Here is a 16190-nt window from a genome sequence, read left to right as displayed (position 1 = left end):
TATTGCCTGGGTGATTGGAGCAGTGCATAGCTAATGCAGTGGTGATTCCATGAGTGCAGGGGTAATGTCTGGGGGATTAGAGAAGTGCAGCAATCAGGGGTTTATAAAGCGTTTTACTCACCCGTGAGGGTCTCAAGGTGCTAGTGGGGAGAGGAGGGTGCAGCCCCGGTTCAGTCGAAAAGCCAGGTCTTGAAGTTCTTCCTTGAGGTTCTTCCTAAAAGTGTGGAGGGTGGGGGAGTATCTGATGTTGATGGGGAGTTCATTCCAGGCTTTGGCTGTGACTTAGGAGAACACTCTGCCACCTGATCTGGCTCGGCGGATGCGGGGGGTCTGTGCGAGGGTAAGATCGATGGAGCAGAGGTTCCTCTTGGGTACGTGGAAGGAGACTCTCTCATTGAGGTATTTGGGACCGATATTGTGGAGGGATTTGTAGGTGTGGGTGAGAAGTTTGAAGATTATTCTCTTCTTGATGGGGAGCCAGTCGAGGATTCGTAGGTGTTGTGTTGTGTGTTTGTGCCGTGGGGTTCCAAGGTTGAGTCTGGCTGTGGCATTCTGGATGGTTTGGAGCTGGTGAAAGAGAGTTCTGTTGATTCCGGCATAGAGGGAATTGCCGCAGTCCATTCTGCTGGGTATGAGAGCATGGGTGACGGTTTTCCTGCATTTCGGGGGATCAATTTGAAGGTCTTGCAAAGGATCTGGAGGCAGTTGAAGCTGGTGGAGGCGATGGAGTTGATCTGGTGGGTCATGGTGAGGGAGGAGTCGAGGATGATGGTGAGATTCTGCGCATGGTCTGTCGGAGATGGTCGGGCTCCTGAGGGCAGAGGGTCACCAGGTGTTGTCCCAGGCTGAGGTGGAGGGTCTGATTTGAGCTTCAGGCAACTTCTTTTCATCCAGGCGGCAACGTCCTTCATCCCTTCCTGGAAGCAGAGTCTGGTGTCTTCAGGGATCTTGGTGAGAGAGAGGATGAGCTGAGTTTTGTCGGCGTATGATACTATGCTGAGCCCTTGGCGAGGGGGGCCATGTAGATGTTCAAAAGCGTGTGGCTGAGTGATGATCTTCAGGGTACTCTGCAGTAGATCTCTGTGGGTTTGGAGAGGAATGGGGGGAGTCTGATCTTCTGGGTTCTTCCAGAGAGAAAGGATCGGATCCAGGAGAGGGTGTTTCCTCTTATCCCAGCATCATGGAGTCTGGCAGTGAGGGTGTGATGTAGTACGGTGTCGAAGGCTGCAGAGAGGTCAATTAGGATGTGGGCCGTGGTGTGTCCCTGGTTGAGTAGCATGCAGATGTAATCGGTGGCTGCGAGAAGGGCATCCTCAGTGCTGTGGTTGCTGCGGAAGCCAGACTGAGAGGCATCTAGGATGGAGTTTTCTTCGATGAAGGCGGTCAGCTGAGTGTTCATGAGACTCTCGGTGACTTTGGCAGTGTAGAGTAGGAGCAAGATGGGCCGGTAGTCTTTCAGGTCTGTCGGGTCGGCTGTGGGCTCATGAGGAGGGGTATGACCTCTGCCTGCTTCCAGGCGTCTAAGAAGATGCCGGATTCAAAGGAGGTGTTGATGGTGCGCCCTAGTTCCGGTGCGATGGCGGCGGCAGCCATGTGGTACATGTGAGGTGGGCATGGGTCAGTGGGGGCTCCTGAGTGGGTGTTCTTCATGATCACAGTGGTGTGTTTGACTGTGGCAGCATTCCAGGTTGTGATGGTAGGTGCTGTGTCGGTGTTGGTGGCGAGGGGGGTTGTGACCAGAGTCTGTTCACTGAAGTTGTCATAGAGGGCCTTGATATTCAAGTGGAAATAGGAGCTGAGCTTGTTGCATAGTTCCTGGGAAGGTGTGACGTCCGCAGCTTAGCTGGGGAGTTTGATGAGTTGCTATATGACGTTGAAGAGATCTTTAGCATTGGTTGTGTTGGCGTTGATTTTGTTCATTATGAAAATCCACTTGGTGTCTCTTATGCGCTGGTGGTATTCTTTCAGGGTGCTCCAGTAGATGTTTTGGTCTTTTGTGATTTTCCAGTTTCGCCAGGTTTTCTCGGGGCATCTGCAGGAGCGCCTGCCTTTTTGCAGTTCAGTGGTAAACCATGGGGCTTTCAGAAGACGTGGCTTGCTGGGGTATCCGAGGGGATAAAGCTTGTCGGCTCAGCTGGAGATCCAGCGGTGAAGATGCTTGGCTGCAGAGTTGGTGTCGGTCATGACGCCGGATGGGTCTCGGAGGAGGGTGGTGTTGAGGTGCTCCTCTGTTATCTTACTCCAGTTCCTTTGAGGCATTGGGGGGTTTTTGGTCCGGTGGAGGTGTTGAAGGTGAAGTGTGGTCCGTCCTGAGGGGCTGAGAAGTGTGTCTGAACTGGATGTTCGTCCATCCTGCAAAGATAAGGTCGAGGGTGTGTCCTGCTCTGTGCATGGGGGTGGTGATGAGCCGCTTCAGTCTGAGGTTGGCGAGGTTGTCTAGGAGGGTGATGGAGTCGGGTCGCTGTGGTTGTCGACGTAAAAGTTCAGGTCTCCAAGAAGGATGTAGTTTGTGGAAGCAATGACGTGGGGTGTGACAAGCTCGGTGATGGTGTTTGCGGCCTGGGTGCAAGGTGGGGGTGTCTGTAGGCATGGGTGCCACGTAGTATGGTTCTTGGGTTTGTATGGATCTGGAAGTGGAGGTGTTCTATGTTAGAGTGGGGGTTGCTGGGGTAGGAGGTCGAAGGGAGATCTTGTGTGCGCTGGCGAGTCCTCCTCCTCGGCAGTCTGGGCAGTCCCTTCTCTGGATCTTGTATCTGTCAGGGATGGCGGTTGCGATGGCTGGGCCAGAGGTGGCTTTAGTCCAAGTTTCCGTGAGGAAGGTGATGTTGGGTGAAAGGGTGTCGAGCAGGTCCTAAATCTCGAGGGTGTGTCTGTGTAGGGATAGTACATTGAGGGGAATGAATGTCAGGGCGTCCGGTGGGTCTTCGGCGGTCAGGGGGGATGGTGGTAAAGGATCATCGGCAGTGTCTGCAGGAGAACTGTCCATGGGTGGTGTTTGGGGTGGCTCTTTGGCAGTCCTTGTGTCCTCCAGCATTGAGTGTGTGGAGGTTGGCGGGGTTGTATCTACGATCTCCTGGGGGTCCAGGGTTCCTGGCACTGGCCACGGACGGGTCAAGGATGGGCGCAGACAGGGTTGACATTGGCATGTCTTTGACTTTCTAGCAGTGTGCCCACTTGGCGCGTCAAGCAGTGGCCGCCATTAAGTAGGGGAGGGGATGGGACTAGTGGTGGGGAGGCGGGAGCAGGGCTGAGTCAGGGGGAGGTGCCACAGGGGCAGCAGTGGTGGGAAACCGGCGGAGTCAAGACAGAAAATGAAAATTTAAATAAATTAAGGCAGTGGCGGAAAATAGAATTAACATACGTTGCAGCAGGGGAGCAACAGCAAATGGGCAGAAGGGGCACACAGCAGCCATCTGGAGAGGAAGCACTTCTGCTGTCCTCAGCACGGGAGAGGGCCACGGCGCAAACCCTACAATGTGCTGGCCTTGACCGATGCCATACCTGGGTGATTGCATGAGTGCAAGAGTAATGTCTTGGTGCTTGCATGAGTGTAGGGATAGTTCCTGGGCAATTGCAGGAGTGCATAAGTAGTGCCTGGGTGATTGGAGGAGTGCAAGGGTAGTGCCTGGGTGATTGGCACAGTGCGTAGCTAATGTATTGGTGATTCCATGAATGCAGGCCAGGGTAATGTCTGGGGGATTCAAAGAGTTCATAGGGAATGCCTGGGTAATTGCATGAGTGTAGGGGTAATGTCTAGCTGATTGCATGAATTTAGGGGTCCTGCCTCGGTGATTTTATAAGTGTGTAGTAACTGGCTGGGTAGTTGCATGAGTACAGGGGCAGTGCCTGGGTGATTGGAAGAGTGCAAACGTACTAGCTGGGTGATTGAAGGAGTCCTTGGGTATTGCCTTGGTGATTGCATGAGTGCAGGGATAAGGTGTGAGTGTTTGGAGAAGTGCATGAGTAATGTCTAGGTGATTGCATGAGTGCAGGGGTAATGTCTGAGTGATTGCATGAGTGCAAGGGTATGGTCTGGGGATTAGAGGAATACACAGGTAATCCCTGGGCAATTTCATGAGTGTATGGGTAATGTATTGCTAATTGCATGAGTTTAGGGTTAGTGCTTGGGTGATTGGAGGAGTGCATAGGTAGTGCCTGGGTGATTTTGTAAGTGCAAGGGTTCTGGCTAGGTGATTGGAGGAGTACAGGGGTAGTGCATGGGTAATTAGTGGAGTGCGTATATAGTGCCTGGGTGATTTTATAAGTGCATGTGTACTGCCTGAGTGATTGAAGGAGTGCATGCTTAATGATTAGGTGATTGCATGAGTGCGGTGGTAATATCTGGGTAATTGGAGGAGTACATGAGTAATGTCTACGTGATTGCATGAGTGCAAGGATGATGTCAAGGTGGTTGCATGAGTGTAGTGGTAGTGCCTAGATGAATGGAGTAGTGCATAGGTAGTATCTGGGTGATTTTATAAGTGAATGGTACTGGCTGAGTGATTAAAGCAGTGCATAGATACTGCCCTTGTGATTGAAATAGTGCAAGGGTAGTGCCTGGGTGATTGCATGAGTGCTGGGGTAATGTTTGGGGGGTTGGAGAAGTGTATAGGTAATACCTGAATGATTGCAAGAGTGCACAGGTAATGTCTAGCTGACTGCATGAGTGTATGGGTGGTGCCTGGGTGATTGGAGGAGTACATAGGTAGTGTCTGGGTGATATTATAAGTGTTTGGGTACTGGCTAGGTGATTGGTGAAGTGCATGGATAGTGCCTGGGTGATTAGAAGAGTGTGAGCATAGTGCCTAACTGTATAGATGAGTGCATGGGTAGTGATTGAAAAAATGGATGAGTGCAGTAAAAGCGGCTGTAAACATTAGCTCACATTATCATGCTTATTATATTATTTCATCTTACCTTTTTTTAGTAAAGGAGATTCAAAACTCAGTGGAAATATTTTACAGTAGTTTTGTTGTAAACTGAATATAAAATCTTTTCAAACTTCACCTTCTGTAAAAAAGAAGAAGAAAAACTGTTATTGCATATAATATTATAGTTTTAAGAACACAACATATTTTTTAGAATTACATAACATATTCAGTTTCCCTTGTTTGCTGTTCTCAGATTCTACTGAATTTTACCATACACAGTGATTTCAAAGTAGATCATCATACAACAGTGGGGAAAAAAACAATCAATGAGATTGTGAAAAAAAACAAATCTCCGTAGAAAATATTTACAATTGTGACTTTCTTATTACCTATCTACAGTTTCTAAATTACATTCTTCAACTACATTAATTCTTTAATTTCTCTCCAGTACATTTTGTAAGATATACACTCTCATTTACATCGCTTATAATATAAAAATCAAATATATAAACTATTTCTTTCAAACACAATTTTCCAAATGCAATATGAATTAGCACAAACAATAATCCAAACAGTAATTGTTCACAATTAATTAATTTCAATTATCAATTATTTATTATGTTTTGGCACTCCGAAGAGGGCCACATAAACAAAAGGCACAAAATACATTTACATATTCCATCATAAAAAAGAAAAGAAAACAATTACAACACTCTCCATTAAAAAGGACTTACTACGACACAGTCCTCCTTATTTCATCAATAAATATCTAAAAAACCTTTAAAAAAGTTAAAAATATTGAAGCAAAACATTTCATTGGGAGGAGTATATAAAGCCTTTAAAAAAGAATTCGCATCAAGAATTCCCAATTGTAAACAAATTGATCGTAGCCACTTTAAACGCAATGAACGCAATGCAGGACAAATAAACAATACGTGAGTACAATCCTGTGCAGACATATTACAAAAATTACATAAGGGGGAAGACCCATACCATTTAGCCAAGAGAGAATTAAGCGGCAATAGATCTTGCCTCAAGAGAAACCAAAATCTCCGAATGCCGTGTGGTAAATTCCAAAATACGTAAGGTTGAACAAGCTTCCTTGAATATGTCTTCAACAGAAGGACGCTTCGCTTCTTAGCTGTCATGGATTCCTTGTCCAGCATAAAGCAAAGAGTCCAGGAAGCCTGTTTCAAAAGAGATTTTAGTTGGGAAGAAGAAATAGTAAAGATAGAACTCTCATCTAATTCAAGTAGTGCCACAGCCTTTCTGAAATTCCTAACAATTTGAGAGTGTTCTTTAAAACTTCCCAATAGTTCTCTCTTGAGAAGGGATCTCAGCGTCCCCATTTCTCCTCTAGCCAGGCTGGCAACCCAACGTACTAAAGCAGACAGGCCCTGTACCCAACTGCTACGTAGACCAAATTCAAGTCTAAGAGCAGCTGTAGAGCAAGCAGAAATCAGAGTGGTTAAAGACCTTAATAATTTTCCTTCAATCATATGTAGAAAGCCCCAGTGTTTTAAGTCAACCAATTCTATTCCATATAGGAGGGTTGAAGGAATTTTTGCCTTATAAACCTCGAGTAAAAAAGCAAAGTGTCTTCTCCCTGTGGCGGAATAAAGAGCACTCAAGCTTTTGCCTTGAGACAGGGCTTTACGAGAGTTGTTATCAATGTGCTGCCTCTCGCTCAGGTTTGCAGAAATTATTCTTCCTAAAAAGGTATATGATTTAACCACTTCCAATTTCTGACTACCTACTGACCAGCCATAATTCTCAGATTTAGATTTTTTCCTCCCTGTAATGCACATAATTTTACTTTTTGTGGCATTTATCCTCAAGAAGTGGGACTCAGCAAAATCATGTAAAGCCTGCAGACGATTAGCTAAACCTTTAGGAGTTAGATCTAGGATTAAAATATCGTCAGCATATAGAAGGCAGGCTATAGGATAACCCCCCACTACCGGGGCTATGCCAAAACAAGATGCAAGCGAAGTTGGAAGATCAGCAATATACAAGGAGAACAACAGGGGAGCCAGAAGACAACCTTGTTTTAAACCATTAGTGGAGGGAATAGCCCGCGAGAGGCCCCTTTCTCCACCCTGTAACACTCAACACCAAGTGTCCGAATGTAGAGATCGTACTAGGTCTAGTAGAAGAGAGGGCATACCTAATATAGCTAGCTTTCTCCACAGCAGAGGACGATCCACTTTGTCAAATGCTGTGAAGAAATCAATAAAAGCCGTATAGACTCCTCCTCCCCGAACTCTTACATATTTATCCAGAATAACCTGCAGGGCTGTAAGGTTATCCAAAGTACTATGCCCTTTGCGGAAACCCGTTTGTTCAAGGGGTAAAATCTGGTTCGCCTCGACCCAGTCAGTAATTAGTGCTAGAAGGCATTTGGAAAAAACTTTTCCAATAGCATCAAGAAGGGCTATCTGACGATAGTTCATTGGGTTATTCCTATCGCCCTTCTTGAACAGGGGAACCAAAATGCTCCCCTTCCAAGAGGATGGCACAATCTTACTGGAAAAGCAAGCTCTAAATAAAGGAAAAAGAAACTTACTCCATAAAACAGGGTCTAGCTTTAGTATCGAAATGGGAAGTTCATCGGGCCCCATAGCTCCAGAGGAACGCATATCCTTAATGGCCATTTCAATGGTTTTCTCTGAAGGAGCTTCAATAGGAAGCTCAGCATCTCTAGGAGCTCCTAAGGAGCACTCACATTCAAATACTACACCATTCCCAGCATAAAGGGCGGAGATAAATGACACCCATAACGATTCAGCAATAGGAATAAGATGAGGGCTAACTCTAACTCCACAACCCTCTTCAATGAGAGACCAAAATTTTCTAACATTGCCATGAACAACCGCCTCCCGTAAACTTATCCAAAGAGAATCCTCTTTTTCCTTTTTAAGTTTCTTCTTGATTAGGCCTGGGCGGTAAAATCCGTTCCGCTCGCGGAATTTGCGGAATTTGCGTAATTTCGCGTTCCGCGGAGAACGCGAAATTGCTCAAAAGTCTGCTTTCCGCGATTTCGCGAAATTTTTTGCTTGTTCGCGTTCTCAAAATGCGTGTTCGCGAGATATTTCTCCCCGAGCACGCAAACAGCAATTGTGAACAGGAAAAAACCATCGCGAACAAGCAATTCCGCGTGTTCGCGGAATTTCTGCGTGTTCGCGGAGATTTTTTACCGTTTCGCGGAGATTTGCGTAACGCAATTACGCAAATTCCGCCCACCCCTATTCTTGATGCGACTTCTCCTTCTTTTTAACAAATATATTTTGTTTTTTAATTCAGCAGATCTGCACAGAAATTGTTCCCGCACTAACCTGTTTATTGCCTTGTTTAAAGGGATCAAAGAACTGGGGACGAAGCTCCTTTTTTCTGAGAAAGTGGATCTATTAGCAACACGAATAACCTCATTCATGAAATTCTCAAAATGAGTCAGTTCAGAACCCTGCCAATCATTCAATTCTAAAATGGTTTTTCCTAAAATACACTTCAGGCCCTTCCTGGCTTTAAAATTCCAAAAACATCTTCCAGTATTCTTATGAAAATTAACTATATCACTATTAAGATACCATGAGTCAGAATTTGGAAAAAATAAAGACAAATTTATAGTAATCACATTGTGATCACTAAATAGTGTCGGTAAGACTACCAAATCTTTTACTGAAGAAAAGATATCATAGTCAATAATTACATAATCCAAGATTGACTGGCTGAAGGGGGATCTATGAGTATAATTAGCAGGAAAATCAGAAGGGAGCCTACCATTCACTATTAACCCTTCAGTTGCAGAAAGTTCTTCCAATAACATCTTCCCTCTTTTATTAGTTTTAATTTTATTAGGGAAGAGAATCTGAGGAATAAGGAAGGCTTCTTCTTTACATTTATTTCTAAATAACTCTAAACTAGTGTTGGAAACCTTACAATTAAAATCACCAACTAACAGTACATGGGGGGGTGTATCTAGCTCTTTAAGCTGTTTAATGTATGAAAAGACTTGCTTCAATAAAATATTAAAACATTCATCTGGGGGAATATATACATTTATTATTACTAATGAAGTATTGGTACCCCTACTTGTTAACGAGCAGAGGGTCACTGCCTGAAAGAGGTTCTTTGGGTCAACATAATGGGTAAAATTCCATTTCAATTTATTTGACAAGAGGCACTCAAGACCACCTTTTGCATGCCCTTTCTTTGATGGTAATGCCCTTGCCTCGAGGACAAAATAATCTTTCCCAGCACATAATCTACTAGGACACCAGGTCTCTTGGAGGCAAATAATGCTAGCTTTCATAGAGAATAAATATTGTAGTTTCTCGGGACTGTTATGTATCCCGGCAGCATTCCAAGAGATAACTTTTAAATTGTTGCTAAAGATGTTGAAAAAGCTTAGGATTGTCTAAAGTTTTAGTAGACAAAACTCTAGGCAACCAATTCCACTGAAGATTATCTTTGTTTGGGGGAATATTCTGGGTAAGCGAAACTGGCTTTACCTGAGTCACCCGGCGTGTATTTTTCGAGACAGAAATCTTTAATTCATCATAAAAGGTAGAAAGACTATCTTGACCATTGCCCTGCTGAGAGAGTCTATTAGGAGGGAAACAATTTCTCCCAAAGGAGAGAACAGGTAAAACATCAATTCCCCTACACTGAAAACTCTCTGCCTGTTGCAAAATAATATTTAATATAAGTTTAGAATAGAACTTTACCCTAACAAAAGGAGCGGAAGCTGTTCCTAATATAGAAACTAAATCAATATCATTAGATTGAATTAATTTTAGGCTCTCAATATCCTTAAAATATTTGAGTAGCCAAGCTCTATTTAGGTGTAAGTCCGAATCAAATAAGGGTAGAAAATCTACTGTAAATGTATCTACAAAGACTTCAGGATTTTTTGAGGGCGAATGCTGATGCCGTACCTCTCCAACATCCGGCGCTGGAAAAGCGGGGGCAAAAGGATCAAGGGCTACAGACCGCGAGGGGACCAGCCCAGGCATTTCTACCTCGGGCAGAGGAGTTGCCCATCTCCCTACCTCCGGTGGGGGACCATTCCCAGGGCAATCAGAAATGGTTTCTGTGCCCGGGACTGAGGACTTTAAGATATCAAAAGAATGGGAAACCACCTCCCTGCCCACCGATTCTCCGGTCATTTGGACCTTAAAGTCTACAACCTGAGAATCCTCAAAAATGATTTGTTTCTGCTTTTTCTTTCTGAATCTACGGATTGGTTTCCTCTTTTTTCCTAAATTCTTTCTTTGTTTTCTAATTTTTCCCTTTTCAACCCCCCTACTCCCTTTGATTCAGGGATAAAAATTGGAAATAGTTCTTTTTCTGCTTTTGGATCACCAACCTCAACACTTTCTTCTTCAATTTCAAGGTCGCCAAGCTTTACGCAATTAGATACGGGTAAAATGGGAGCTACAAGGGGCTTATTTTTAGGGGTACCCACGAGTTTATTTTGAACTGAGTTTTCATTTTCATTTAAGAGCACACTACCCAACTCATGCCCCTGAAGACTTACTTTGGGAACTGCATCAAGAACCTTTTCCGGTGCTTTTAACAATAAAGCTTTTAGTATCTGGGTAACTGATTCCAGAATGCAGTCGGAACTTCCCACAAATTTACTCAGTAACTGTAGGATGGATGCCAGCAAATGTTCCAATGCAATCAAGGATTCAGAAATCGGTTTTTCCACTTTATCATAACCAAGCAAACCCTTATGACCAGTGTCAGGTAAATTAAGCAGTGGACTCATGGAAAATTAGATTGAGAAAAGACATCTGTCGATTTTAAGGAAGGGGTACTACTAAAAAGAAAGAGACCAGAGGGAGAAACACCAGTCAGGGGTTTAATCACTTCAGGTAATTTCAAAGGACCGTCAGCTAAGTATCGACCACAAAGCTCCAGGTCTATACTTGACAACTGAGAATCTCCCTTACTGTCCGTCATTAATTGTGGACCTCTAATGGGATCAGTAAGTGGTAGCTCTGTAGAGATGACGGACACATTGATTTGCTGCCCAATCTTGGGATGAAAAGAAACATCCCCATTGTTTCCCGACCCATCAGGTGGCAATGGGAAGGGATCTTCGGAAGGCGGGATATCCGATTGAACTTTTTTCCCCCTACTAGGAACCGTCTTCTCCCAAAATTGAGGCAGCAGGGATTGACCCTTTAGTAACGAGTTACTGGAAGATCTGTTACTAGGGGAAGTGGGTTTTGACAACATACAGGCCCTATACCCTAATACTCTCCCCGAACGTAGTTTTTTGGCCGACATCTTTATACAACAAAGTACTATAGCCCCAAATGAATGCAATAAATATATATTAAATTAAAAAAAAAAAAAGATGAAATATTTGAAGGAGAGTAACGAAGAGTTCCTGATCAAAAGGAGAAGGTGCACACCATAAATATGTAATGCAAGTAATGAATAATATTTAAAACACAAACAATAAATAAATAGGTGTAGTTCAGGTGCGTCTCTGCGCACAGCAGTCAGGACAGACCATCCCCCTGAAAGCGCTGCAGGTAAGGAACACTCTGCCAACTGTAGCGAATGAATAGGCGAGCTTTCCAGTGTCCAAGTTTGTCCGCTCTAGGCTGCCCGCTACAGGGACGGGGTCCTTGGACCTTGCCCAGCTGCACAAGTTGTATGTGATCCCACTCTTGGTGTGGCCCTTTAGCTGGACCTTCCGCCAATCAGGCCCCCCCTCTTAGTGCCCTTGTTGGTGGACATAACCACAGCAGTGGCTACTGCCCTCCTGAAAGGGGGTGATGGTAAGGCAAAGGGGCAATGAAGCATGCAACCTCGTTGGGCCACCTTTGCGACACTACCGGGCACTTCACTCTGCGGCCGCCGCTAGGTGAGGCTGCGCGCTCGCTTGGAGGCTTCACACTTGCCTGCCGAGTCCTGTCTCTAGCGTTCTGCCGCACCACTCTCCCGGACTCTCAGGCTCACAAGCAAGACCCCTGCAGTTGATGCTTCCAGCTGATAAGGCTGAAGAAGGTGTGACCCCCCCGGTGATTTTCTCTCGGGTCAGGTCAAAGCAGAGCTGGGTTCGGGTCCGGGCCACTGTAGTCCGTGAATCCCCGGATGATCTGGCTGGACCTCTAAACAGTCTAATCAGACTGCCACTGCTCCAAGCCCCCGGCCTCACCTCTCAATGCTGGTTCAGGTGGACGTGCTGTATTTGCCACTGCTTGGCTTCACTGCCTGGGTTCACTGTACCGCCTTTATCCACTGCTGCACAGCGTTTCTTTACTTCTCAACGTTTCTCCGCTGTCCCAGCTCCCCGGGGGCACTCACTCCTGCCGCACAGCTCGCCTGGAGGAGACACCAGTCAGCGCCACGGCTGCAGTCGCGGTTGAACCAGCGGCAAATCCTGGGACTTTCTGGACTGCCACAGCTCGGTTTTCGGCTCGTTTCCAGCCGATATACAAAGTTTCTGCAGCTCCTGCAGTTCGCGGATCGTGGCTCGCGCGGCTCCCGCAGCTCTTGCGGCTCTTCCTCCTCCTAGCGTCGGCAGCGTTGGACAGACAGCAAAATCTGGAAACTGGAGTCAGCACACACCTCCTGTGTAATGTGGAAGAACACACGACTAGGAGAATTCCAATGTGAGGTAAGAGAGAATGTTGAAAGAACCAAAGGTAAGTAAAATACAGTTTAATAAACTTTACATTACAGTAATTGTTCACATTTTCACAATAGGCCAAATAATGTTTCTAAATCCATTTGTATTGAAAATATCCAAAATAAACTTTTTAATTCGTGTTCACACCTTCCCAATAAGCCAAATGATGTTTTCAAAACATTGGCATCAAAAATATCAGAAATGAATTTGGTAATTCGTAAGGCAACCTACATTTGAATTCCATTTGGGCATCATTACAATGTGTCCATCCTTTATTGCACTTTAAATACACAGTATAGAGTCCAGGTATTGTAGTAGGTCCATCATGGAAAATAATAGCCACTGCTTTAAAAGTTCTTCCTAAAATTGATACTTGACTTGCCACAAAATGGTTAATTTTGGTTTTCAATTTTCTTCCATCTGGTCTACAAGGCTGTAGCACTAAAATGACATATTGTCCAAATCTTTCTACAAATAATGTTGACAACATTTCTGATTTACAATGTTTCATATCTTGATCAGGTGTTTTTAATAATTTGTTAAAATACACTGATTTGCAATCTGGTGTTGTCAAATATATGAATCGTTCAGTGTCTATTTCAGTAGTAGAAGAAAATGAACACTCTTCACATTTCAATTTCTATTCCTTCTTCTTCCAATACTGCAAGCATAAACATACTAAATGATTGTGCATCTTTTTGTATATCCAATGTAAATTTCAATGATCTAGTACATATATCCAAAAGATGCTGAATGCCAGAATCAGTATGGATTTTAGTTCTATCAGTTACCAACTTTTGAAAAATATAATGTAGTAAAGAACAGAATCTTTTTTCTTGATTTTCAATAAAGTCATGATGAAAATCCTCTAGATAAAACACAACATTCACAATTACATTAGCATAGTAGTTGATACCTGAACTATTTTCTAACTTGTATCCTACAATATCATCAACAGTGTCCATTTCATTTTCTTTGCAGTTTCATCATTCTCTTGATTTGCTTTCTTTTTTTGAATCTCAGTGGAATATTTGTCATATTTCCATTTTGAACACACAACACATTGCTCATATACGTGATATTCACCTAAGTTAGGAGAATAAAGGCTTCTTAACCGATTGTACTCTCTTACACAATTTACATCAGCACTAATCTTTCTCTCATCAAAATCGAATACAAACCAGATAGTGTTCTTACTTGAGACAATTCAACATATGCCATGCCTTCTTTAAACATTATACTTCCAATATTTACCAAAGCACTGTCTACACTTAAACCTTGAGACTTATTAATGGTTACAGCATATGCTAAAGAAAGAGGAAACTGTTTTCTGTGACCATACAAGTCTTCCAATCTGTTTTACCTCTACATTCTGATCAAATTTATTCTTCAAAAATTCAATTCCATCTCTCTTCTGAAAATTTACCAAATCACCAACTTTTCCTATTGCTCCATTTACTTAACCTTCTTCTACATTCAAATTACGCCGTCAATTTACCAAACAGTTTACACATACATGTAAAGTCTTTGCTAAACCTGCAGTCTTAGCCAATGACTTTTCCAAACAATCCAATTTTCACTTCAATTTTATTGATAGCTTCCAATTTCAGTATTAGTTGTTTTTCCAATTTCAAAAGTTCTTGACTGAATGTAAAACACTCTTGCAGTGTAGGCATTAGGCAAAATATAGACTTCTTTTCTCCAATGTTTTGTATATCATTTCAGTGCTATATTTTCATTTGTAAACAAGGTCTTTAAAAGCCGACTTTGTAAAGCTTCTTTTCTATGTTTTGTTAAAACGCTAATTCTTATATCTTGAAGGATGTTTCCATAATGTTCATCACTTGCTTGTCGCATATTCCTAATGAGTTCTTTATATTCAAAATGAGACCAAATGTTGAAATTTCCAATACTTCCCAAAGATTTCTTAGTGTCTTCATGGAGAAGTGTTTTAAAAACAGTTTGTCCTTTTACAGGAGTAAGTTGTAGTAGGTTACCAAATAGAGTACATGTTTTCCTCCAAATAGAGCATCATAATCTGTTTTTAAAATCTGTTGCATTCTTAAAGGTACAAAGGCAATCATTAAGTCTGAGACCATGCTTGGGGCGTAGCCAAGATGGGGCGAGCATGGACGCTCTTTGTTAAGCTCTGTGCCTGGCCTGCCCCGAAATCCTGCAATACGCCACCAAGAGATGTTTATCCGGGGATCAAACTGCAGTGAAGTCACCTGAATACCTGGTAACACTCGAGAGCGACTTGGAGAAAGATGAGGTCCGTCAGCTCTGGATTGGCGTTGAGTTTGCCTGTACCAGTGGTTCTTGCTGCTCAGTGCCTTCAGAGAGTTGGGAAGGTAAGGAGGAACATCATCGGAGGCAGTGCGGGTGGCAACATCTCCCCTTCCCAGAGCCCAGCAATCCTATCAGGGGCGACTGCCCCATGAATTAAAACCGCCTAGGAACTGTGTTCCAGTGACAGTGAACCAACGTCTCGACTGGGCAGTGTGCCATCTTCCCCCACCATGGGAAGCCGGAGGACTTGGGAACATCGAAAGAGGGCTGATCTATATGCTTGGATCTAAGTGGGGAAAGCCGGCTGCATTATTGCGGCATTGAGTAGTGGGGGAATTGTCAGAAGTCCTGCCTGCTCCTGCACCAAGATTTAACATGCAGCATGGCTGGTATTCTTCCCTCCCCTCACAATCTAAGGATTACCCGCATTGGGGCTTCAATGTTTTGTTCAGTGCTGTGTCCTCGGGAGCGTAATGGGGAAAGCATTGCTGCCTGGAATAAGCCTTGCTCTACATGGGGTGCTACTGAGAAGCTCCTGGGATGGCCACTGGTCCCATAGGCGACGTGGTGATCACCACTGAGGTGCCTGATGGGGATGGGAGCGATGCCATCTTCCTCATCTTAGAGGTGAGAGAACCTGTGCCATGCTGGGACATATACCTTTGTGGAAACAACTCGGGCTACCTGACACCGACCATACAGAGCAGCTGCCAGTAGATAACCTGTCCAGGCCCGCCATGTGGCGGATGCGGCCTGCGCCATTCTTGTCGCTGGGCCCATCTACGCAATGGGAAAACCACGTTCAGAAAAAACCCAGCCCTCACAAGCTGAAACAACAACATCTGTAGCAGATGGGGGCGCACAGCACAACAAGATATACCTACTAACAATGCCCTGGCAGATCACTCACATCGATTTGATGAGTTAATGGCTACAATAACGGACATAAAAACCATGCTGGGGCCCAAAATTGATACATTATGCGTCAAAATGGGATTCTTGAGGGACGACCACAAAAAACTCAAAGCAAGAGTGGAAGATTCGTAATCGGCGCTGGTGGCCCTACACCCCGCAATATCCATGGCCACAGATCCACTCACAGACCTGCAGCAGGAGATGGAATACTTGGAAACTGAGTTAAGGACGAGGAAGGTCACTCTCGCAGGAAGAATGTGCACATTGTAGAGCTGCCCGAACAAATAGAGGGACCAGCCATGGACATGTATCTGGAAAAATGGTTCTCCAACGAAATCCTACAAGGCAAGACCTCAAAATTCTTTCCAGGCATATTGGGTTCCAGGTGGCACGCCAAGCCCAGAGAATCAGCCATGGCAAGACTGTTTAATTACTAGGACAAGGCCCACATCCTTCAAGTAACT

Source organism: Triturus cristatus, chromosome 2_1 (assembly GCF_964204655.1).
Source record: "Triturus cristatus chromosome 2_1, aTriCri1.1, whole genome shotgun sequence".
NCBI classification, from domain to species: Eukaryota; Metazoa; Chordata; class Amphibia; order Caudata; family Salamandridae; genus Triturus; species Triturus cristatus.
The sequence above is the reverse complement of the archived record's forward strand: the minus strand, read 5'-3'. Positions refer to the sequence as shown.